This window comes from Lonchura striata, chromosome 1 (assembly GCF_050655825.1).
Source record: "Lonchura striata isolate lonStrDom1 chromosome 1, ASM5065582v1, whole genome shotgun sequence".
NCBI classification, from domain to species: Eukaryota; Metazoa; Chordata; class Aves; order Passeriformes; family Estrildidae; genus Lonchura; species Lonchura striata.
Window position 1 is genome coordinate 65,597,639 of NC_140703.1, and position 23,811 is coordinate 65,621,449.

The following is a 23,811-nucleotide window of genomic DNA, read 5'->3' on the forward strand; positions in this document are numbered from 1 at the left end:
TAAGTTTGTAGACATTACACAAATAAACCTTTTCTCAAGGCGTCGCAGGAAAACAAGCCTCAAACAAGACTCAAAAAAACCCCCAACAAACCAGCCCCAAACCCAACTGCTGAACTGCTTCTGGGTTGACAATATCATGGATTTAGGCTATGATCTGTTGGCTCTTGAGGGTTTCAATACTGGTAATTAAAGGTGTCACTCCTAATTAGCATGAGAGCCTGTGGATGTGAAGAGTAATTGTGAATCGGGCTGCTCAGAGACCTTTCTGTGAAACAGTCTTTCCTGTCAGTTCATTAGAGCAACATTTTCAAGGCAATACATCTGTTAGGGGTGCTTTTCATCACGAAAGCTTGACTGCATTAGAAAACAGAGAAACAAAATGCTTCAGCTGAGGATGAATGAGGGCTTTAACTTGGGTCAGTCAGCAAGGGGCTGAATGGCTGCATCTCAGGTGTGAGAACAAAGTCATGCCCATTGTGAACTTTAACAAATTCACCAGTGATCACACTTCTTGCCTGTTCTTATCCAAAGGCTCATGTTCCCTGAGCCTGCTGTGCCCGAGGTGAGGCACAGCTCTCACATCTGTCTAGGGACAGACAGCAACAGCATCCAGACTGAATTTAGAAAGAAGCCAGAACATGCAACCCTGGATTTTCAGGGAGATACATCAATCCCTGTGAGGGTTGTAAGAGAGTGCCTAGGGATATGTGAGGAAGCTGAAGAATCAATCTCCCCTCTGGCAAGTAGGAAGTGGATGAGGTCCCCTGGCTGAAGCCCCCTGGCTCTGGTCCCACTGGAGCTCGTCCAGTTGAGTACTGCTGCCATGCGGCTTGCAGAGCTGTGCTGGGGTAATGTGTGTCTGAAGGCAACCAAAACAGTTTGTTCCCAGACTCCACAGAGTTTTTAGTGCCCTTGACTGTAATGGTAATTAAAAACAAACAAATCTGGATGAGTCTTGTTGGGCTGCCAGATCCCACAGAGATACCTCAGCTTTCCTTTATGTTTTATATGGTAACGGCAGGCCTGGCGGTGAACTCTCTGCTGCCACTAGTAAATGGTGACATATGAGATGTCGCTCTGGAGACAGTGGGTGAAAATGTGGCTCTGCTGGAAGCCGGTGGCAAAACTTCTGTTGACTTCAGCAGAGCCAGAGCATTTTGTGCAGTTATTTTCCATGCATAATTCACATGGGACGGTGGGCGGGGGGGGGGGGGGGATGACTGACATCTACCCTCCCAACACTTCTTTTTTTCTCTAATGATTAATAAGTTAACAGTAAGAAAAAGACTTTTTTTCTGGAATGGTTCATATTTGGGAAATCCAATTCTGACCTACTAAGCCTGCTCTGACTGTTTTAGCCCCGAGGCAAATTTGCAAACTGGCCTAGGGAAGCTGGTACTTGTTATTGTTGCTTCAAAGACTGTCTATGTGGGAGAGGGAATGAGATGTGTTGGGATTAAAATACCCTAGCTGTAAAAAGCAGTAATAATTACTGTCTACATGTGGGCAAGTCAAAAGGGGTTATTACCAAAAGAAATTTAAACTCCTGTTTGCAGAGAAAACTGCCTGAAATCCAACATTATTCATCTGTCCTGTGTGGATTGTTTTTAAACAGTTTTCTTCAAACACCACTTTTGCAAAGCAGAGTTTAAATGGATCAGGACAACATTAAGAGGCTTGGCATCAGGTAAGTGATGGTGTAATGGGAATTACAAAAGACAGGTCTGCTCCCAGGAGCCCTGGGGTCTGGGGGACCAGTAGAGCTGCCTCCCATGAAAGTGCACAGCACACACCCTCCAGTCAGGCTGTGTGCTACTCATCTGGTCTTGCTCTGGCTGCTTAAGAGCATCAGTGTGCTCACGGAGCAGCTGATCTTTTTAATAGAGCATTTTTCTGTACTCTCCTGACACAATTAATAGATTCATAGGTTTGATAAGCATTATAAAATAATCTAGTGACATTTTGCATAGATACGATGCACTTCCATGTATCTCCACCTGCATTCCAGTAATTTGTGTTACACTAGTTCATACTTTCCCAAAATGCATCTGGCCTCCTTCTGAGAATATTGCTGTTCAGTACATTACATAATTTCATGTTAATTATTTTCACTCAGCCTATTCTCATTTACTTTAATGAAAATCCTCTTCAGACTTGTTCATGAAAATGGGAGGAGAATCAATCCGCCCTGATGTCTGTGAGGATAACTTCTAATGGAGAACAGTTGGCTTGCTGCTCTCTGGTCTTCTGCATAGGCTTTCACAGAAAGGCATAAGAGAGGTCTATAACTTTTGTGGGGTTTGGGCTGCTCTGTTTTTTCATAAATTCACCAGTTCAATCTCAATCATGAAGATTGTCCTGTGTTGTTGAAAATACTCATTGAAAATGTTTGGAGTATGAAGAGAAGTGCTTCTCCATCTGCTATAATTAACAAAAGTTTCCTAATCTACAGCTGGATGTGTGAGAAAATTCCTGTGCCTGAAAAATACTGACTGATGATGTCACATGCCATTCCTTTAGCCTTCAGTTTTGTGTTAGAAGTTCAAAGAGGCAGTGTGTGTGTAATACCACTGCCTCATTATAGCTTCTACTGACAGAAGCTACCATGCCACAATTCTGTCAGCTCCAAGATTAAGATATTTAATAGCGTCATTTGTGTTGTCTTACAGCAAGATTCAATCAGTTTTTCATTGCATACATTGTTGGCTATCATTTGATTGGGCAATGACTAAATGTACATTCAGTTTGGAAAAGCTGTTGCACAATGCCATATTCCCTGTTGCTTCATGGAAACTTGGACTTCCTCTTAGCTTCACTTTCTGTGAGTTATACGCTGCTGGGGAACTGTCTTTGAATCAGAAACCAGTCATGATGAGAGCATCTGTTTTATTTGTGGTTTTGGGTTTTTTCTCTATTCCAGGTCCACAAACTCAATCCAGTGACACATGGTTTTCATTTATATGGTTATCAAAGCCTATTTCTTCATTCACAAGGCAGAGGCAAGAACATTTTCCTTCCTTAAGATCCTTGTGTGTAAGTCTGGCAAAAAGCTGCCTTTATTTTGCTGTTTTGCATTCCTCTTTCTTACCATCTGCTGAAGAAATTTAGCTTATATAACAGCTGTTTTCACAATTTTTATCACCACAAATTAAAAATCACCTATAGACACAGGGATTTACTTGCAGTCTCTATCTATTTCACACCCACCTGTATATGAAGTGCCTTCAGTACATGTAACCTTGGCAGCTCGTGGATCCAAAACTATCCAGCTGGTTTACTGATCTAATGAGAACTGTATTTGTAGACATGAAGAAATACTGGCCACAAATTTTGCTAAATTTTCACAGATTCTGCTGATTCACACTGAGATGACCAAAGATATTTTACAGAGTGGCTACCCTCCTCGCCCTCTCCATCCAGGACTGGGGAATGGATAGCTAGTGTTCCTACTCTTCTATTCCCTTGAGTACCACTGCCTCCTCTGCTGCTGTCTGTGAAGGGAAATAGCAGCTCTTGGGTTCAATCTATCATATCCTCACACAGATGACCAAAGACATCCAGATAACTTGTTCGCTAAAAAATTATCTATTTCCTTACAAGTGATTACGAAGAGATGTTAGGTCACTGCCTCATATGTAGGTGCTTTTGGGGTTGACATGTTAAGCAGAGGAGACAAATCCTACCCAAGCATCTGAACTCAGTAGACTACAAGTACATGTTTATTCTTTATACTACTGCTAGCAAACTCCTGGGTGCCCCTTGTTCTGTGGGACCATGGAGCCTCGGGAGTTCACAGTCTGACTCATAGGAATTGATGAAGAGCAAGGGTTGGAACCATCAGGCCAGGAGCATGGAAATAAGGTAATTTCAAGTTGGTGACTGAGGCAGTCTACACTGTACTGACTCCAACCACTCTATAGAGATTTTGCTGAAAGCAAACTAGACAGATATCCTTCTGAGCTTCTCCTGACCAGGCTCTCATACAGAATCAATTAGGTTGGAAAAGACCTCTGAGAACATTGAGTCCAAGCTTTGACTGAACACCACCATGTCAACAAGACCATGGCACTAAGTTCCATGTCCAGTCTTTCCTTCAAAACCTTCAAGGACAGTGACTCCACCACATTCCTGGGCAGTTCATTCCAATACCTAATATTCTTTTTGTGAAGAAATTCTTCCTAATATCCAACCAAAACCTCCACTGTTGCAGCTTAAGACTGTGTCCTTTGTCCTATCACTGGTTTCCTGGGAGAAGAGATTGAGTCCCACCTGGCTACACCTTCCTTTCTGGTAGTTGTAAAGAGCAACAAGGTCTCCCCTCAACCTCCTCCAGGCTAAACACCTCCAGGTCCCTCAGCTACTTCTCAGCACTCTGCACAGGAATTGTGCTCCAGACTCTTCCCCAGCTCCATTGCCTTTCTCTGGACTCACTCCAGCCCCTCAATGTCCTTGGAGTGAGGGGCACAAGACTGGACACAGGATTCAACATGTGGCCTCACCAGTGCTACATACAGAGGGACAATCACTGCCTTGGTCCTGCTGGCCACCCTATTTCTGATACAGGCCAGGGTGCATTGGCCTTCTTGGCCACCTGGGCACACTGTGACTTACGTTCAGTTGTTGTCAACCAGCACTCCCAGGTCCTTTTCCATCAGGCAGCTCTCCAGCCACTCTGCCCCAGCCTGTAGCCTTGCGTGGGTCTGATGTGGCCAAAGTGTAGAACCCACCATCTGGTCTTGTTGTGCCTCATGCTGTTGGGCTCGGCCCATCGCTCCAGCCTGTCCTGATCCCTCTGCAGAGCCCTACTGCCCTCCAGCAGACTGACACAGTGACCCAACTTGGTGTACTCTGAAAATCTGCTTCCTCGTGTGTTTTGTCTCAAGGTGGCTCTATTTTGCAGTGGGCCCTGCTCTGAATGGCATTGGACTTCCCCCTCCAGAGACCAGATGGCCAGTTGTGGCAGTCCAGTTGATCTGTAAAATAATGCAGCCACTGGTTTAGCTCTGGGTATAAGACATAAGGTAGCAGTTCTCTCATATAGCCTTGATCTTCTGAGGCTTCCTTTCCCCTCATAAGTGTCAGTGTGTGTGAACATGGTGAACTGAGTTTTCTCTTGTCCCAGCATCCTTGTCGTAGGTCTGTCCCTTTTGCAATCCAGCTGTACCCTGCAAAGACTTTCCTCTGGTTGTCACTTGCAGTGTCTCTTGTCTGAGTAAGTGATCCCTTAAAATACTGGAAAATTGTCAGTAGGTCCTCAAGGGAATTGATGTTTGTGTCATCATCTGAAGATTTCTTAAATGGCCCAGATATCAACACTTACTGCCAGTTGGTCACTTTGAAATCAGCAGGGCCTTTAAATCAACAAGCATTTATTGTCTCCAGTGTTTGCCCTATGCCAGGGACTGAGAAGAAGTTGCTTGTTTCTCCTGCTTTCTTCCCTAGCTTGTGCCCTAGCTGTGCACTACAGCTGTATGAATTTCTTCACTGTCACAATGTGGCAGCTTTCCTGGGTACTGGTGGCTGGGCTGCCACTAGTGGTTGACAGGTTGGAGAGTACCTCCTGCTGTAGGCAGGAGGCAATTCTGTGAGTAAGGCAGAAGTGAAATATTCCCTGGTGTCCACCCCTGTGGTATTAATATGTTCTTCAATTAGAGAGAAATCTGCTGGGAAGGGGTGATATATATACAAGATCCTGTACAGGGCTATGGGTGTTGTTGGATCAGATGATTTTTCTCTACCTCCTTGTGCATTCTGTGGTTTAGTACCATGCTAATGACTATATTATATCTGATCTGATCTTATTGATGATCACTAATTGCTTAAAACAGAGCAGAGATGGAAAGCAGCCATTACTTTAATATTCAGTACTCCCAACTTGAAACCTTTGTCTGATGAAAACAAAAGCATATGCTGCAGCTCTTACTGTACACGTTCTGCAAAGTCAGGGTATCCCTGGTATAGATTGCTGAAGGCCAGGTTGTTTTAGTTAAAAATAAACCCAGACCAACCGTGACAGGCTTGTAAATTAATGTGGTGTGTTCTCTGAGCACCAGCTCCCATCAGGGTTACTCTGGAGATCTCTCAGTGTCGTCCATCATCAGAGTCCTATTGCTCTAATGATGCATTTCATATTAAAGTGCCTCTAGTAGCTTGGAAGATATTCTGCATGTTCAAATTGTAAAATGTATTACTTTTGTTAACCTCAAGTGTTCTCTCTCTTCTTACCTATGGTGCCCTGGAGAATAGGCCAAATAGCTTCCACAGAGAAATCCTATTTCATCCTTTGGCTGCATTCAAAACAAAATGTTTTCCTTCACTGCAGTCCTTAAAATGCAGTCAAGATCTTCTGATGATATTTAACAACTAACTGTTTTATAAAGCTGACATTCCCATCCATATAACCTTTATTAAAAGGCTTTTAGGCTGGCCTTAAATAATGCAATCTGCCCTTGAGACAGAGGTAACCCTGTGATTGCCTTGGCCAGCAGCACCATGGGAAAAGAGATCTGACTCAGTCTCACTTCAGTGGCTGGTTCCCCTTTGGTCCAAGGGGAATTCCTATATCTGAACTCTTTCCCAGACATAGGTTACTTCCCTCTTCACATGGGGTCAGCACTGCTCCCTTGCAGACTTTGCTGTGTTTTCCCCCTCTTCCCCTTCTCCTGGGCTCTGTGCTCCTCTGCCCTGGTGCATGAGGCTTTATATCAGTGTAAACTGTTACCACTCCTTTAGACAAAAACATCTCCTCTGTACATGCAGAAGCAGGAAGTCAGACATCTGAATAGTCTTCCCACAAATTTCAAGAATTACTCACATGCATTGTCATCTTCTCTGGGCTGCACTGCCTCGGGCATCTGTGGGTTCTGAGGAGAGCTGGGATCACACCCATCGACTTGAGGAATGGCTGAAACCTGTTTAACCCAGGGCACACACTTGACACTAGTTATCTGCACATCCCAGATTTTGTTCCTGCCTCCCATGCCCCACGAGGTCCTGAGCATCCTCCCAGCCCACCTTTCACACCTATCTACCACTCTGTGAGGTAAAGGGCCTGAGGGCAGGCTTAGATTTACTTAAAGGTATTGCCCTTGTGTTTTCTGCCTGCATGGCTGGCATTGGGTTGGCCACAGCTTGTCTGCCTTCATGGTTTAATTGCATAGCATTCCTCTGTGTGCTGGGTAAAACACAGCTCTGCGTTGCCATAGAGGACACGAGGCCATTATCAAAATGGTCACGTGGGATGTGAGTCTGTGTTTGACCCCTGCAGGCTGACTGCATGGGAAAGCATGGATCCACATATGGGGTAGACATGCTTTGGCTCCTTACCTCCAATGATCCCTGTGTGGGGCTGGTCCCCAGAGCAGGCTTGGATCAGCACCTTTGGGTTTTGTGGAACCACTCAGCCACATGGGCTTGACTGTAAACATCTGCCTGCTCTGGTCAGTTTGAATCATTCCTGTCCTCTTACATCTGAATTGGCCAGCATCCTCAATCACCCTCTTCTGAACGCACTTGTGATGCTTCAGAAGAAATACCTGGTTCAGTTATTGCAGATCTTCCTGTTGTCCTTGCTGGCCCCTTATTAGTTGGTATAGGTCCAGCAACGAGGAAATCCTTGGTGGATGTAGCCTGAGTTTCCACAGTGGTCAGTACCAGAGATTTGGATAACACGCACCTGATCATGGTTCTTCATACCAGAGGCACATTCCCTAGTGTGGGAGCATCATCCTTCAGAGAGGTTAACTTCAGACCTGCTGTGCATAAGGCAGCAAACACGTGCTGTGTAGTGTGTGCTGCAGTTCAACAGCAAAGAATCATCTTTGCTGAGCATCACCATGCCAACTAAATCATAGCACTAAGTGCCATGTCCAGTAATTTCTTGAACACTTCCAGGGATGGCAACTCCACACTTCCTTGGGAACCCTGTTCCAATCCTTGGCCACCCCTTCCATGGAGAAATTCCTCCTGATGTCCAACCTGAACCTCTTCTAGTGCAGCTTGAATCCATTTCCTCTTGTCCTGCTGCTTGTTGCCTGGGAGAAGGGGCTGACCCCCACCCTGCTATAACCTCCTTTTCAGTCACTTGTAGAGAGCAATAAGACTCCCCTGAACTTCCTTTTCTCCAGCCTAAACAACTCAGATTCTCTCAGCCACTCGCCATATGAGTTACTCTCCAAGCAGTTTGTCTTATGCATTACAGAATTAAGGCCTGAAATTCCTCAGCTCTGTCCTTCAGGCTGCCTTCCTGGAGCATTCCTGTATTTCAGACTTCTGACAAACACAGTGATGGTGGGAGTGGATGGTGGCTCAAGGTCTCTGTGGAAGGTGGGAGTGGAAGCTGTCTCTGAAGGTCCTGCTGTCCCTCTGTTACCTTTTGCAAGAGAAGCTGCTATAACATACATTATTTGGAATGCAAGGCATCTTTGTTCCTGTCCACTGCAATGACCCTGCCCAAGGCCAGCACACAGGCACTGGCCCATGTTGTTAGAGTAATATAAGTAATAATTATTTGAAGTTTGTGAGCCCACAGGATGAAAACCACATGCAGTATTTGCTACAAAACTGTTTTGATTTGAGAGATTCAGTTAAATACTGACTCAGTGGTTAGGATATGTAGGCTGGGATTATGGCGATAAACAGTTCAGCATTACATCAGTTAGTCAGAAGCAGCAGTGAAAAAGGGCCCACACTATTTGTAATGCCTCCCTGATGTCATTTAATTGGAAGGACCTGGGATGCCAGAATGCATGTTGTGATGGCCCAAGCATAATCTCTGGCAGGTGGGGGGCAGATTTCCACTTTTATGCCATTGTTTTTGCCACAGGTAATGTTATAAGTGACTCCTTTATCCTTGTCTATCAGTTATGTTTTGCATAATTAAGGCTAATTATTAGTTATGCATAAATTTGATTCAGGTGGGAATAAGTTGTACTCACTATATTTACTCTCTCCATGACTGACCTTTTCTGTGAAAAGCTTCAGAAAAAAGGTGTGCTTGCCCCTGTGCAGAATGGTTTGTTGTGCAGCCCAACACACTTCAAATTAGTCCCTAGAGTGTAAAAATCTCCTGTTGACTTCAGGTCTTGAAAGAGAAGAAAGATGAAATTTGTACAATGCTCTGAGGTACAGGGTGTGATTCTTGGTGTTGTGCAAGGCCAGGAGTTTGACTCCTTTTGTGTCCCTAACAACTCAAGACGTTCCATGCTTCTATGAAAGGAGACACATAGTTCTGTTTTACAGGCTGCCTGTCACCTCACTGATTGATAAAGAAGAAGGACCTTTAGCTGCCAGCCTAGGAAGCAAGGCTAGTCTGCCAAAGACATTCTGATTGTTCATGTGTCTGCTTTCCATTTCCAGCTATTAAACAACATGAAAAGATACCTGTCAACAGTGCAAATATTTCCCTTGTTTAGTGCTGTATGTGGTCTGGCGCTGTTGGTATCAGTGGGATGTTATCCCTTCAGAGGGGCTGTGGCTCCTGGAAGAAGCTGGCAGAGTGGAAGAGAATTCTCTGTGAGATGTATTTTTTTTAAAAGACATTCTGACACCTGATGTCTGTGAAAGAAAGTGTAGCTATGAGGGCTACTTCTCACCAATGCATGGCTGCCAGAGTCCATGGTCAGTCTGGGTCAGCAGCATTTGCCTCTCCATGAGATGAGTCTCTTGGCTGTTAGGCCAGATCCACATGGACTCGGAGGGTAGGTGGTACCACATGGCTTTCATGTGGCTGTCTATATGGCTAAACTTCTTTGCTGTCAGAAGCTGGGTGGTCTCACCCATGTCCCCTGTTAGCAAGGACGCTTAGTCTGTGCCTAAATTATGCCCAGACACTGCCTGAGAAATCAAGCAAACTGTAGTAGGGAGAATGGGAGCCTTTAAACTCTTTTGATGATTTCATGCTCATGTTTGAGCTATGCCCTGTCCTGCATCAGCTTCCCAACACAGGTGTAGCCCGTGACCCAGGATGGCCTCTTTCCTAATTCCAGCTTGCAGAATATAGCAAGAAGCTTGAAGAAGACGGTATTGGGTCTGGTCCACAAGCTAATCATATCTCATGTGACTGGGGTGAGTTTTGGTGGGATGACCTTCTGGAAAGAAGGTGCTCTGTGATGCCTGACTATTTTTGCCTAATCACCAAGGGGTGAAGTCCTTGCTGTAACCTGTTAAAGATGAGAAATATGTGTGAAGAGGAGAGGGAATGACCACATGGCTAAGACTTTAAGCTAACTCCTACAAACATACATATTTTTCCAGATTTTGGTCACAGAATATCCCCAAAGTGTCTTGAAATAGAGAGTTTGGAGTGAGACAGAAATTTCTGGAACTCCATTGCTTAATGTTGGCCATTTTTTCTGTACTAGACACCTTTATTTCCTAGTGCTTTCTGAACATGGTAACTAACCCTCAGGTGCAAGTGACAGCTGAACCTAGGAAAGATTGAGAAATTCAGATTGGGCAAGCAAATTCCCAGTTTTCTCACCCACTCATTTCACACTGTCTTTGAGATGTCCTTTTCCTCTTCACATATCTACTCTCATGTGGGTTCTCTGTGTCCTTAAGGATCAAACCCCAGCTGGCTTTTGCCCTTTCCTAATTTAAACTGAGATTCTGTGGTATGAAACTTCAAATTTGCTTAGCCATTGGAGGTGGAAATGTGGAATTTTCATTCTATCTGATGGCCTGGTGGGTATGGATGTGTCCAGGAGAGTAGAGACAATCTTACGGCTACTGGGTGAAATCTTGACTGGTCTCAGTGCTTGCTCTGCATGACCTGGAAAGGAGTCTCCTTGCAACCCCTGCACTGTGGTCATGGTTGCATCTGACCTTGCAGCTTTGCCAGCCCCTGAAAGGTGCCAAGGACTGCTGGGGTGTGCCCTGGGGCTGACTGCACTTGTGAAAGTCCTGAAGAGGCAGATCAGTGCTCCTCCTGTTTCGTTTACCATAATGAAGATTGCTCTGTAGGAAGAGAAGCAAGCCTCTTGCCTATTCAGGAGTTTCACAAGCGTGGTGCACTCCTGTTTCTGGTGATGGGAAAGCCCCAGAACGTGGGTTGGAGTGAAGGGACAGTGCAGGTGATTTTACAAAAGTCCTGTCCGTACCTCTTGGGTAAGCCTGAGTTGCACGAAAATCTATTTTCACTTGAAGGCTTCTATCTGCAGCATTTAGATATGTGATGACTACAAGGAGTGACTCAGGTCTCTCTAACCACTACCCCACCTGGCACCTGAAAATGGTCTGAACCAAGAGGATATCCTGGGTACTGTTCCCTGAGAAACATGCCAAAACTAGGTCTGAAATGGGGATGGTCTGGGCTGGGTGCAGTCACAGTGACAGTGGCAGTGCCATGCAGGCCCTTTGCCTTCACTGCCCACCCATGGCAGTGAGTCTGCTCTGACAAACACTGACCACATGTGCCAGAGTAAGCCAACAGGGCAGCTGGGAAGAGGCAGGAGCTGGAGAAATAAAGATTTAATTTGAACAACTAGGTGCTGCATTGCACTGGGCTGTGTAACATTATGACACAGGATACACAATCCGTTACCCATCCCGAGGAAATCTGTGTGCACAGAGCCATGTGTTGAAGCTGTTCCAGCTGATGTCATCAAAATTGCCCATCCCTAGCACAGCCCACACTGAGCTGGATTTGGGGCCAGAGGTATTCCCAGAGATTAACATGGCAGATGGAAATATCTGAGACTTCTATAAATAAAGAGCGTATTTGATCTAGAGACGTCACTTTCTCTCACGTCCCTCTTTGAACAGTCTGGGGAGAAGGATGACTCTGAGCAGGAGCTGTGCAGAGCTGTAAGGTAATATTAAATTCCTGCCAAAGCTGCCTCTCACCCTTCATTTACTTCAAGGGAAACTTGTGGAGACTAGCCTTCCCAGGCTAATGTTAGCCTTCATGATTGTTGCTCTGAGCTCCCTCTGTAGTCACTGAAGAGAGAGCACAGCCCACCCATGAGCTGCTGTTGCATGACCTTTGGAGACTTCTTGTTTTTAGGTTAGGTATAGAGGGGAATGCTCAGTGAAGGCAACTAAGCAGGATCCTCTAAGCTGGTGATGTGGATCCTCCCTAAGGTCTGCTGTGGTGTCTTTAGGTCTGTTTCATTCTGTAGATCATCCTCAAGATTAATTTAAGTGACTAACAGAGTTTTGCATCTCTGTGGACCTTCTGATAGTTTCAGGCCAGTAGAGCATAACAGACACCACCATTAAGAAGAGTAGTTGTATAAAGCAGACTTTGCCTGGACACATTCTTATTTTAGTTTTCAGTGCAGAAGCAAACTTTTGGATCAGATCTTCTGGAAGAAAAATCAGAGATGTTCAAGATTCTTTATTTGTCATCCTGACAAGCACAGATCAGTTTAATCAATCAGGTCAGTTTTCATCCCCTGAGGGATGATTTTAGGCTCCAAAGCATGGAACAGATTGTGCTGGCTGTGTGTGTAGGGCACACTTAGTCTCACCCTAGGGGATAGTCTTGGAAGACCTCTGAAGGATTTCCAGGAGGAAATGAGACACTGTCTCTGTCTTGATTCAGCTCACATTACGGGTATGAAGGACATGGTACTTGGTGTTATATCTGTGTGCTTTTCCTTCAGATTTGGGAGGCTGGTGTCCTTGCAAACTGTGGGAACAGCAGTATTCTTGTGTCCCGGAGATCAGCGGGGCCTGATGAAGGACAGACAAGATTCGTTGGGTGATCCTTCATGCTTTACATGTATTAAGCCTGATTTCACTGCATAGCGTGCCCCATATGTCTCATGTTTATTTTCTGGTACGGCTCATTCCCAGCAGCCCACGTGCCTGCTTACATACCGCTTCAGAAGGCAGCTCACAGACAACAGAGGAAATAGCTTTGTTGGCATGTCTTTCCTATCTCATTTCCACCCTCAAATTTTTCCCTAGTTTTAATCCCTGTGGTCTGAATTCCTTAAGAGTCTCTAGAAAACCTCACCCTTTGGTACCTCCCAAGACTTTTCACCCAGAAGTCCAAGGGTTAATATCCTTGGAGCATTGGGTTGGGAAGCAGCACAAGTCTGTTCATGCAGTTGACAGTGCCCTTTTATTATTGCTTCTATCTCTCCTATCAGATGTCTCACTCTTAACAGAGTTGTTATTTAGATAATTAGTTAATGCGAGTTATTTTATTATTGTAGTCTTATTTGGTTTGATTGCATAGTCAGCTGACACATGTCATAAAAGCAACAAAAGCATTAAAAAGTTGCATAATTGGCAAAACTGAACTGTCAGTGTTGTGGAGTTCAGAGATTTGCAGAGAGAAGAAATATACAGGCTCCATAGAGACACAGGTCCTTCTGTGAACCTTGGATTTCTCTTCCTGGCATTTATTAGTCAGGAAAATGATTGGCATTTCCTCTTCTGTGTTTTAATTTTCTCTGCTTGGGCTGTATTTTCTGATCTTAGCTTTAGCCTGCAGAGGAAGGCAGATTGGTCTTGTTTATCTTTGCCAGAGATTCCTTCGTTTTGGGAACCACATAGGAAATAACTTTGAATGAAGGCAGACAAGAGGCTTTAAAAAGCATCTATCAAGTAATCAAGTGGGTCCATGTGTCATATTTCCTGACAATCTATTGCCTTGGTATCTGCCATTGGCACACATCCCAGTGCTGTCAGAGTAGTACAGTCCTATTTTTATTTACACCCAGTGTTCCTCTATTAAAATACTTTATCCAGCTTTGTCAATGCGAAATCCTAGCAATTTTCATCTTCTTAAGTTTTTGAGTTTTCCTTGTGCACCTTCCTGACACATAAGCTTGTGAAAAAATGTTTCTTTCTTCATCCCTGGTCAGAAAAGCTGCTTTTCAGCCCATCCTAGCAAGACTTCTGAGACCTGTACAGTGTTGTCTTTGTTTGCGTTGGTCTTCTCTAGGCTCGGGTTGAAGCTGTGAGTGGAATATTCCCCAGGGTCCTAAATTCTGCCCAATTTGCAGCCATGTCGACCTGCAAATATTTCCTCCAGTTTGAGATTTTTGGCATCCCAAGTTTCCTGGATGTGCTTACATCATCCCTGTGCGGAGGTGGACTTGGCTGTATGGCTTAGAATGTGCTCTGTGTAATTGAACAAGTTCCCTCAAAAATACCCCAGCAATTTTACCAGCTCTTGTCTGGGGTTATGAGCTACGTGATGTAGCCCTGTGGGCAGGAAAGGCAAAAGCCCTCCCAAGAGGCTGCTCCTGAGCTGACTGATAACTTTGGGGTTTGAAATAGTGGGGAAAGAAAAATCTGAAGCGAGAAACAAGTTGTTAAAGCAGAGACATGCACAGACATAAAAAATGATACATCTAGATTTTTCAGAATGTGGCTAGATGAAATTAATCCCTAATGCAGTAAACAAGCTCCAGTGGGTTACCAGCAGACAACATCTAGAGTAACTCAGTTCCAAACATGGGCACCGCTGCAGTCAGAATTTGGCCTGGGAAATTTTGTATTGCAGTTGCTCCTCCAAAAGAGGGATTTCAGAAACAAGCCCTGCTGCATGCAAAGAATGCTTGGAAGTCCCTTCACACACACTGCCTTTTCAAGGTGCACTGCTAAAGCTCAAAGCACTGAAGAGGAAGGCTCCTGACAGCTTTCCAAGGCTCTGAACTTTGGACATAATGTTTTTAGGTCATTGCTTACAAGCCAAGAGCACCAAGCAGGGCAGACAAAGGCGTATTAGCTGGACCTCTTCTCAGTCTCCTGGGAGGGACAATGGGTGCAGTTCACAAGCAGAGGCACACAGCTGCAGCTTGCTGGTTGGGAGGCTGCACACAGAGGAGAGATCAGAATTCAGAGCAATTAAGCACGTCGCCTGATTGTTACTGACAGATTAAAAAACCCCCTTTGCCAGCTTTACACATTTGAGGCCTCTTGTCTTTGTGAGTCAGGAGGCAGTTCCCATCGTGAGACACGCTCTGTAGTACAGGATGATTTTTGGCAAAGTCCGGATGATTGTGAGCCAGGCGGGGCGGGGACAGCATTCCAGTTTTATAACACAATTCCATAATAGGAGACAGCATTCTTTTCATATTAATGTTCATACAATAGGAATTTTAAACTCCAGCTTTTGGGTTATATGGGGGGGAAAGAGCCTCTTTTAATTGCCACAACAACTTTATTCTATAATTCAATGAACAGGGCTGCTGGTGGACCAACCACAGAGAGTGCAGTGGGTATTTTGAAGGATGCGTTCATTCCAAGAAACAGCAAACTGAAAAGCACTGATACAGTTATGCACTAGCTCTTTGGACAGGTTACAGGCCTTCAGTTTACCTGCTCTGACCCCAGGGGAAATTTATGCCACCACTCTGCACACTCCTTGTGAGCACAGTGAAGTACCTAGCACTGCTTCTCTAGAGTTATCAGACCAAAAGATGTGTAGGCATTTCTATGCCTTTTAGTAGCAAAGGCTTTGCAGGGTGCAATGTGGGGCTGCTCCAGGATCATCCTTGCCATGCATTCCACCAGGGACATTTTCTGCCTTGCCTGTTCTGGTGGCTCAGAGAGAAATCTGAGGCTTCAAGATGTTACTCATCTCCTGACTTACATCTTGCAGTGTCTTGCTGAGCAGGTAAAAATTTTAAAGATGCGTTTTTAAAGATAAATTTCTCCTGCTGGGGTTTTGACTGGTCTTTACATGTATTGAGGCTTTACATGTATTGAGGATTAAATGACCCTTGGAAGAGTGGCAGAGTGGCATTTGAAAACAGGAGAGGGAAAACCTCATTAAGCACACACAGGAAAATCTGGTGAATACCTAGAGTGATCTGGCCTGTGTGTCCCCACACAATGTCAGTCCAAAAAGGGATGTTTAGTAGTGACCATTTTATAATGCTGGTTTGATATTTGGATACTGCCAAATGACAGAGAAAATGGAAATTGTAGGGATGTATATGCATGCAGGAGGGTGCAGCAGTAGAGCAGTTTTTGGTTTTGAGGCTTGTGCTTTGGGTAGCTGCAGTTTTTAAGTGTGGTAATAGAGAGGCTGACCTGCACACATATTGTTGACTGAGCCCTAGTCAGCTCAGGAGAACTTCTTAAAGAAGAGCTTGCAGAGCAAGGGCTGTGTGAAAATATTTCTTCCTGACAGCTTGGCTGTGTTCTTAAGAGCAAGCCTGGCTGTGGTGGCACTGAGCCTCTCTGAAAGCAGTGCATTCTCTGAGTTGAGGGTGGCAGCCCTGGCTCAGGGTGAACTGGGGATGGCCAGCTGGGAAAAGGGGTGGATCAAGGCCTGACGTGGGTACAACCCAATCTTTAACAAAGAGACTTCCTGCCTGAGTTGAAATGTCTTGCTGTATTTCCCTGCCTTCAAACGAGAGCTGCGTGCACCTGATGTCACTTCCCCCGGCTGCCCAGCCGAGAACAGGATGAACCTGCACTGACTCTGAAGCAGACATTCCACTGTGTCACTGGTTATTGTGTTCTTCCACGGGGCAGGAGGTTTTACTACCACTGTTGTTTTTGAAGTTTAGGCTCCACACACACTTTCCCCCCCTGCTCCGCAGCAGTTCGAAAGGAAGCGGTGTAGGAGCTTGTGCGATGTGCTTGCAGGCACACAGCAGCAATGTGACTCATCAATAGACCAGGCTTTGGGAGCTGGTGCCTGTTACAGCGTGAAGCCAGGCTGCTTCTTCACAGAGCTCCAAAAGGCAGCTGGCTATGTCAAAAGGGCAGAGAATAAAGAGTGTAGTGTAAAATGGAGACACAATTAGGCAAAGATAAAAAAAAAAAAAAAAAAAACAACAAAAAAAAACAACCCCAACCCTATAACATTTTTCATCTCTTTACTGAAAGTTCCCTCGGGTGGTGTTTGCTGAAACAAATAGTTCTGCAGCTTGCTGGTATAAAAATGGAACATAGATTTTGCAATAATGCTAGGTTATTTTTAAACATCTGAATGAACAGTCATAAAACATCCACCTTGGAATGGACCAAGTTCATCAGAGGATATGTCTTTATCACTTTGTAGCACTGAGGAAATGGCATTTAAGTGGTATCTCCATGAACCTGTTCCCTTTAAACCTTCAAGTGTTTCAGCCTCATTTTATGTCTTGTACTAAACATTATTAAGGAGAGAGAGGCTAATTCATTGCAAGTTATTAATCAGGAACCTGGATACAGTTTTGTATGTTTCAGAGCATTTTAAAAGGAATCTGGTTTAGTACTGTCTGCATTCTAGAACTGGGAAAATTTAGGCACTCCTTTGAAAAGACCAGTAAATATTTGGTGCCTCCATTTGATTTCATAAAACCACAGAAAAGATGAAAAACTTGGACAATGACACCATTGCTTCTGCTTATCTAGCAGGTGATGCCACAGTAAGTCCCAGTAATTAGGCTACTTCGGGTGGTACAGCTATGCCTGTAACTGTGGGTTGCTTTTATATCACTGGAAATCTGTGCTGTTTCCACTCAACAATAAAACTTGGAAGACATGGAGGAAAGTGTATGTCAGACATTTGAAAACAAATACTGTCCTCTATTTTGGTATTGCTTTAAACATTGGTATTATTCTGGAAGGACCACAAGAGTCAGCAAGACGTAGATCTTCAACATTTCTGATTTCACTGTATTCAGAGGTTCTTGCAAATATGATTGCATTATTTTATTTCTCTACATTTCTTTTCATTTCTACAAAGAAGGAAAATTCATTAAATGAGTGCCTTTATTTGGTTCCTAGTATTTACCTGTGCTGCCCACAGCTGTGTTCACATGTCATGGGATGGCAAGGTCAAGTTGTAAACACAATTTATACTGTTGCCCAGGGTTATCACCACTTGGTTATCATTCAAGGTCATAATCTGCTTGTCATTTATCATGTAACAATACCAAGAAAATAGTCACTGTAAGCATAAATAAGAATAACATTAATACTAATAATTCGCCACACTGAAGATCCCATTGCATATTTTTCTACATTTCAAAGCATTCATTAAAAAGAGCCCAAAAAAACCCTGTTTCTGTTCCCTTCAAAGGACAAGTGTCAGACTGCTCTGTTTCTGGACATCCTAGAAGAAAAGTGCCGTAATGTGGTTACTGGTCCTATTCCTTTGGTATTGACATTCAGTAGAGAAAAGTCTTAAAAGTATCCAGAAATATTTTGTTGTAAGCTGTGCTGTCTTGGTACTACCACATAATAAAAAAGAGTTAGTCAGCTGCTAGGAGAAAATCTTACTCATGAGTAGTTAGTTACCTGATATGACAAATGACAAGGTTTGAAACAGATTAGTCAACCACTCATCATCTTGGTTTCCCCTTCTGACAATTTTCAGAGTGTTTCTGTGGTTATCTAAAATTGTATTTTTTCCTAAGCAATATTTGGTTGAGACTGGTAGTCTCAGGACTTTTTTCTTCCTTTTGTTCTTTAGAATGCAGGTAATTTTCAGTCAGTGTTCATGATGGAGGACATATCCTTTGAATAAGCCTATTTATCTTTCATGTATGTCACAGCTTCTACTTCTTTTTTATCTTCCTTGAAGGATAACTCTATTTTTCAAATATCTGTTTGTCACTGGAACTGGAGAAAATTTACATTGACAAGATCTCTAATATTCTACTGGTAAGCAACTTAAACCTAGATGCTTTCCCTGGAGTGAGCGAACTGTGTGATTGTACTGCATATTTGTGTACCCTTGTGATTTATCTCCTTTTATAGTGTGCTGTTCCCTCTAGTTCCCTTGAGATAACTTAATGTTACCCACAAAGGAGCATGTCCCAGCCCATCTGCTTGTGGGGTGTGACACTGATATGCATCTGAATGATGAGTTCAGTGAAATGGGGCCCAAGGAGTCACTGTAACCCTTACACTCTTAGTATTTATTCCAGATTAATTTATGTCAGACCTATGTTGATTAGTTGCCAGGAGGAGACATTGGAGAGTTGGACAGGAGGAGACATTCCTTAACTTGTGAATTTTCTGAGGATATTCCGAATGGACTGCAGAAAGAAATTAAGATCTCTTTTTCAAGAATGAAGTCCTCAAAACATTTGAAAGGACAGGCGCAGTATGTTTTCCTTGGGCAGGTATTTTCCTTTAATTATCATGTAATTTGTTTAGACAATTTATTAAGGATGTGTTGGAAGGCAAGTTAGAAGTGAAATTATCTTCCTAGTTTAAAAACAGCTTGTTTAACATTTATTCATGAAGGGCTAGGCCTCCAGATGGTATAAATTGGCATAGATCCATTTAATTTAGTGGATCTATGCCCATTTCCAGCAGCTGAGAATCTTGTCCAGTAAGTCACTTTTAGTCCCATGACTTATGTTCAGTGCTAGAAAGATGGAAAGATTCAGCCCCTGGGGTGATGACCAAAAATTCTTAATTTTACCAAAGTGAGACATTCTTTATCAGTTATCATCACAGAGCTGAGTGAGCACATGCACAGTCTATTCCAAACATACAAAATGCCTTTTTTCCCCACCTGCCTTTCGTTACTGGTGATGTTATAGCTAGAGGGGAGCTTCACCTTAGCCTTAGAGGTCAACACAATAAGTTTCACTATAATAGCAGAGCCCTGTCTGGTGAGCCTGGGGGCACAGAGGTTGTGAATTGTGCTCCCATAGGTGCGTAAGTTGGAAGTTACCAATGGAGTTATGCCACTTAGTCCATATGTGGAGCTGGCCCATATGATATATTTGCTTTAGGAACTCATCCAACCATCACAGCAATTGTTACTTCATCATCTCATCTATTATTGTACATAACTTTAGACTGGTTATGTTGTAGAGATCTGTTATCAAGACAATGACATACAGACCACAAATGTCAGACTTCTCTATGATAAAATTGGGACCCAGCACAACACTGGCATCTGAAACAAAACTCTGAGACAGCTGAAGAGACAAAAGCCTCAACTGCTTTAGAATAATCAATAAAATATCACTTAGATTTTTGGAATAATGTGTTTCCTCACTAAAACTTGCTCTTGTTGAATGTGTGGTGGGTGACCCTGGGTGGCAGCTAAATATCCACCCTGCTGCTCCCTTAGTCTCCCCAAGTGGGATGGAGGGGAAGAAAATAGGAAGAAGAGAAGCAAGAAAACTCATGGATCTAAATAAAGACACTGATTCGGGTATTGAAAAGCAAAGATAACAAACATTCAAACACTTAAGGAAAGTACCTCCCCACTCTTCTTCCTATAATTTTACTATTGATATTACCACAGATTACACTCAGTTCCTGTGGTAAACACAGGCAGCACAAGACATTAGGGTCAAGGGTATAGCGGTTTCTTTCTGCCACTCCTTGTTCCTTACTCTTTTCTTCTGTTCCTTCTTCCTTCTTACTCTTTTTCTGTGCTCTGGTGTGGGTCCTCCATGGGCTACAGCCTATTCATGGAGTTCCTGCTGCGGCATGAGTTCTCCAGGAGCTTCAGTCCCTTTGAGTGACTGTTGTGGAGTCATCTAGAGCTGACTGGGACTAGCACAGGGCAGCCTTTTACCTTCTCCCATAGAGGTCACCCCTTCAGCAGCACTGCCTTCCTCCTCCCCTCCTGCTACCAAGATCTTGCCAAAAGCATCCAGTACAATCTGTAAGCTTCCTTCATAATTGAGCAGAACACTTAAGACAGGTCATTGTGTGGTAGGAGTAACACTACACACTTTATTTATGCACTGCACTAAAGGTCTGTGGTAGCGTATCTTAAGAGACAGGATAAGGGGCCACTGTATCCATGTCTGACTCTGTATGTTATGATAATCTACCTAATGTCATGTTGCCCCACTTTGTTTCAGTCTTTCACTGAAGATTATGGGGATTCCAGAGGTTGTGTAGAACCAAGCAGAGGAACACACAGCTGTCTTTGGAATTACAGAAGCATGGTCCCCTCCTGGGACCATGGAGGTGGTAGTGTTCAAACCAAACAGCGCCAGGGTAAGGCTATAGCAACACATAATTTTCATTTGTTAACTATGATGCTGGAATGAAAAAAAATCTTAAAACCTATTTCCATCTTCATCCCCATGACCAAAAATCACCACAATTTCAATAACATTAATCTACTTGGTTATTAAGCTGTTGAATGAGTAGATTTTATTTCTCTCAGCTTATTTTCTACTCCTCTTCTAGCTTTAATAGCTATCTGTTTAATATGAGAGTTGTTCCATTTCATTACCTTCCTCCTGTTTTTTTTCTTGAGGTGGAACTAATGCAATGCAAATTGTGATGCCTGTCTCTGATTTTTCTATTAAGCAACTTAGGATTCTGTACAGCCTGTGTTGTTGACTGCAGAGCTAGAAATATATTTGAATTTATGATGAAATCCTGGAGTTTGCAGTATATCAAGTTTGGTGGATTTTTTTTTTCAAACAAGTAATAATATTCAATGATATTCAAGTCTTTGATGGAGGCCTTTTCTGCAAAGTATGTTATACACACATTTCAGTTATTTTATTTCAACCTGATGCAATTCCATAGCAGCTGCCATATAAAATTTATGACATGGAGCTAAGCACAGTACAATCTCAGCTGGGCACTAAAGCTGCCACAGTGCAACATGATGAACTTCCCAGACACTGTTGAACTGCTGTCTGGGGTTGGCAAAACCAAAAGTAGGAAATGAGTTGTATCACACTAGAAGCACTGGGAAGGTAACTATTGGCACATACTGCTGCCTGGAGAGCTAGAGTTGCTTCAGCAATCAGAGCAATTTCCTCTTCAAGTAAAGAGGAAATAATTTTTGTATTAAGCTCTGCAACATGTGTGTATGCTCTTCTGCGTACATAGTCTGGTGCTGGAGATGCTGCAAATTGCTGCTTTTGAAAACTATGAATGAACTATGGTGCATCTCCACTAAGGCTTTTGATATATTTGTTCCTCACATTCACTTTTTATTTCAGTGTATAAAATTTAAGGAATTTTCTAGCCTGTTCTGTTCAATGGCATCAGTCATATCCTTTCACCTATGTCTTAAAGACAGACCTTCTTTATCCTGGTATTTTGAAAGAGGCAATGTTCTGCAATCTTACTTTTTTGATGGTTAGAGACTTTATTCCCAAGTGACATGTTCAATGTATGTATAGCCAGACTCTCTCAATTTATAAACCAGTTATTCTTTCCCTGCAGCAAATGCAAGAATATAAGATGTTGAGGAAACTTGAGAAGTTTCCTGCAGAAACTTTTTGCAGAAATCAATACTGCCCCTAGTCCACTTTTGCTTTAATGCTGGGCCAAACTGCATCATCTACAGTAGTGGTCATCTTCCTGGAAGCAATAGAAGAGACTGATGTAGTTCTATACTCACATCTGGGCTGTCTTCTCCTAAATGAAGCACCAGCTAACTTATTTTAGTTTTGCAGTTTTAATCTTTTCTGCTGGTTAGCTCATCTATAACTTGGCAATTCCTATCCTTTCCCCATACTCTGTACTTGCTTTGCTGATTGATGACTTTTCTTTTGTATTCCCTGTACCCTTCTCCTTATATGTTATGGGGGAATGGATTAACCAGTTAAGATGTCTAATCCTCTCCTAAAAGCTGATTTCCTTCCTTGGAATATGGGCATCATCACCTGGATTAAACCTTAACTCCTTTACTAGAATGTTCCCTTCATCCTTACCTAGAGATGAGTGTTGGAAAATGAGTAAAAGTCACCATTTAAGGAAAGGGAATCTCTAAAGAGGTTTGGAAATATAGAAGAAACAAAATATGTAAAATACAGGAATTTTCAATGCAGCATCAAACATTATTCATGTTGCTATTTACAGGAAGTAAGTTTTTGGGCTTTGCAACAAGGCCTGTAGGAAATCCTACAGAAGTGTTAGACCATGAACATATTTGGTAACCGTGTATGAAAGGAAACCCTCAGGGCAAACCTGACTTGTGAATATTCTGTGGCACTGAAGAGAACCTTAAATAGCCCTCATGATTCAGGAAATATCAGAGGAGACAGATGTTGCATGAATGAATTTGTCTAGCAAATGGAAGGGCGATGAGCCTGATTCTTGAATGGGACAATCCATTTAATCAAAAGAGAAATAATTATGAGAAAAACCCTAAAGAAAATATGTCTATTCTTGTGCTGAGTTCAGGGGAAAAAATATAAACAATATCTCTATATATCTTGATTTAAAATATCTCACTATTATATGTCAATGACTTAGTCAACTTCCAAAGAAACTCAGAGAAGTTGCATAGGAACTGAGATGGTCAAATTCAAACAGTAACACAGTGTAATTCTTTTCTTTAGAACATCATGTGTGGAGTCTTTTGTTAGGGTAAATGGCCTGGGAAAGATGAATTTGTTTCATCCTGGAGTTGTGTTAGAGATCATTGCATGCTTCCTTGTTGTAAGGATGAAAAGGCTGTGCAATATATGAAATTCAAAGCTGTGTGAGCAGATAAAACATAAGAGGAAAAGTATCAGCAGACTATTTTCCTATTTGGATTATGTATTTCTTCTATCTCATTTCAACACTTAAGAGATGATCCAGATGCAGTCTTTGGCTGAGAAATTTCATATACAGACTGATGTGGAGAGGCTTTCTATTTTGAAGCAGTTTATTTACTCTTTCTCCTAATGTCCACCACGGGCTATTCTCACAAGATGTTTGCCAAATTCACTCTTAGTCTGGCCAAGTGCAGCTGTTCTGATACTGCATTCTCAACATTCCTCGAGGATGGACGTCTGCAGACTTGTTCTGTGTGAGGAGTTATAATGTCTCTTAGAAAGAGCATTTTCAGCATCTGCAGAAAGTCAGCTCAGGCATGAATTGTGCTGCCTATGGGTCCCAAATGGCAGGATTACATTTTGGAAGTCAAGCTTGCAAGATGGGAGTGTGGAAGCCCTTCTACAGAGTCCAAACACAACA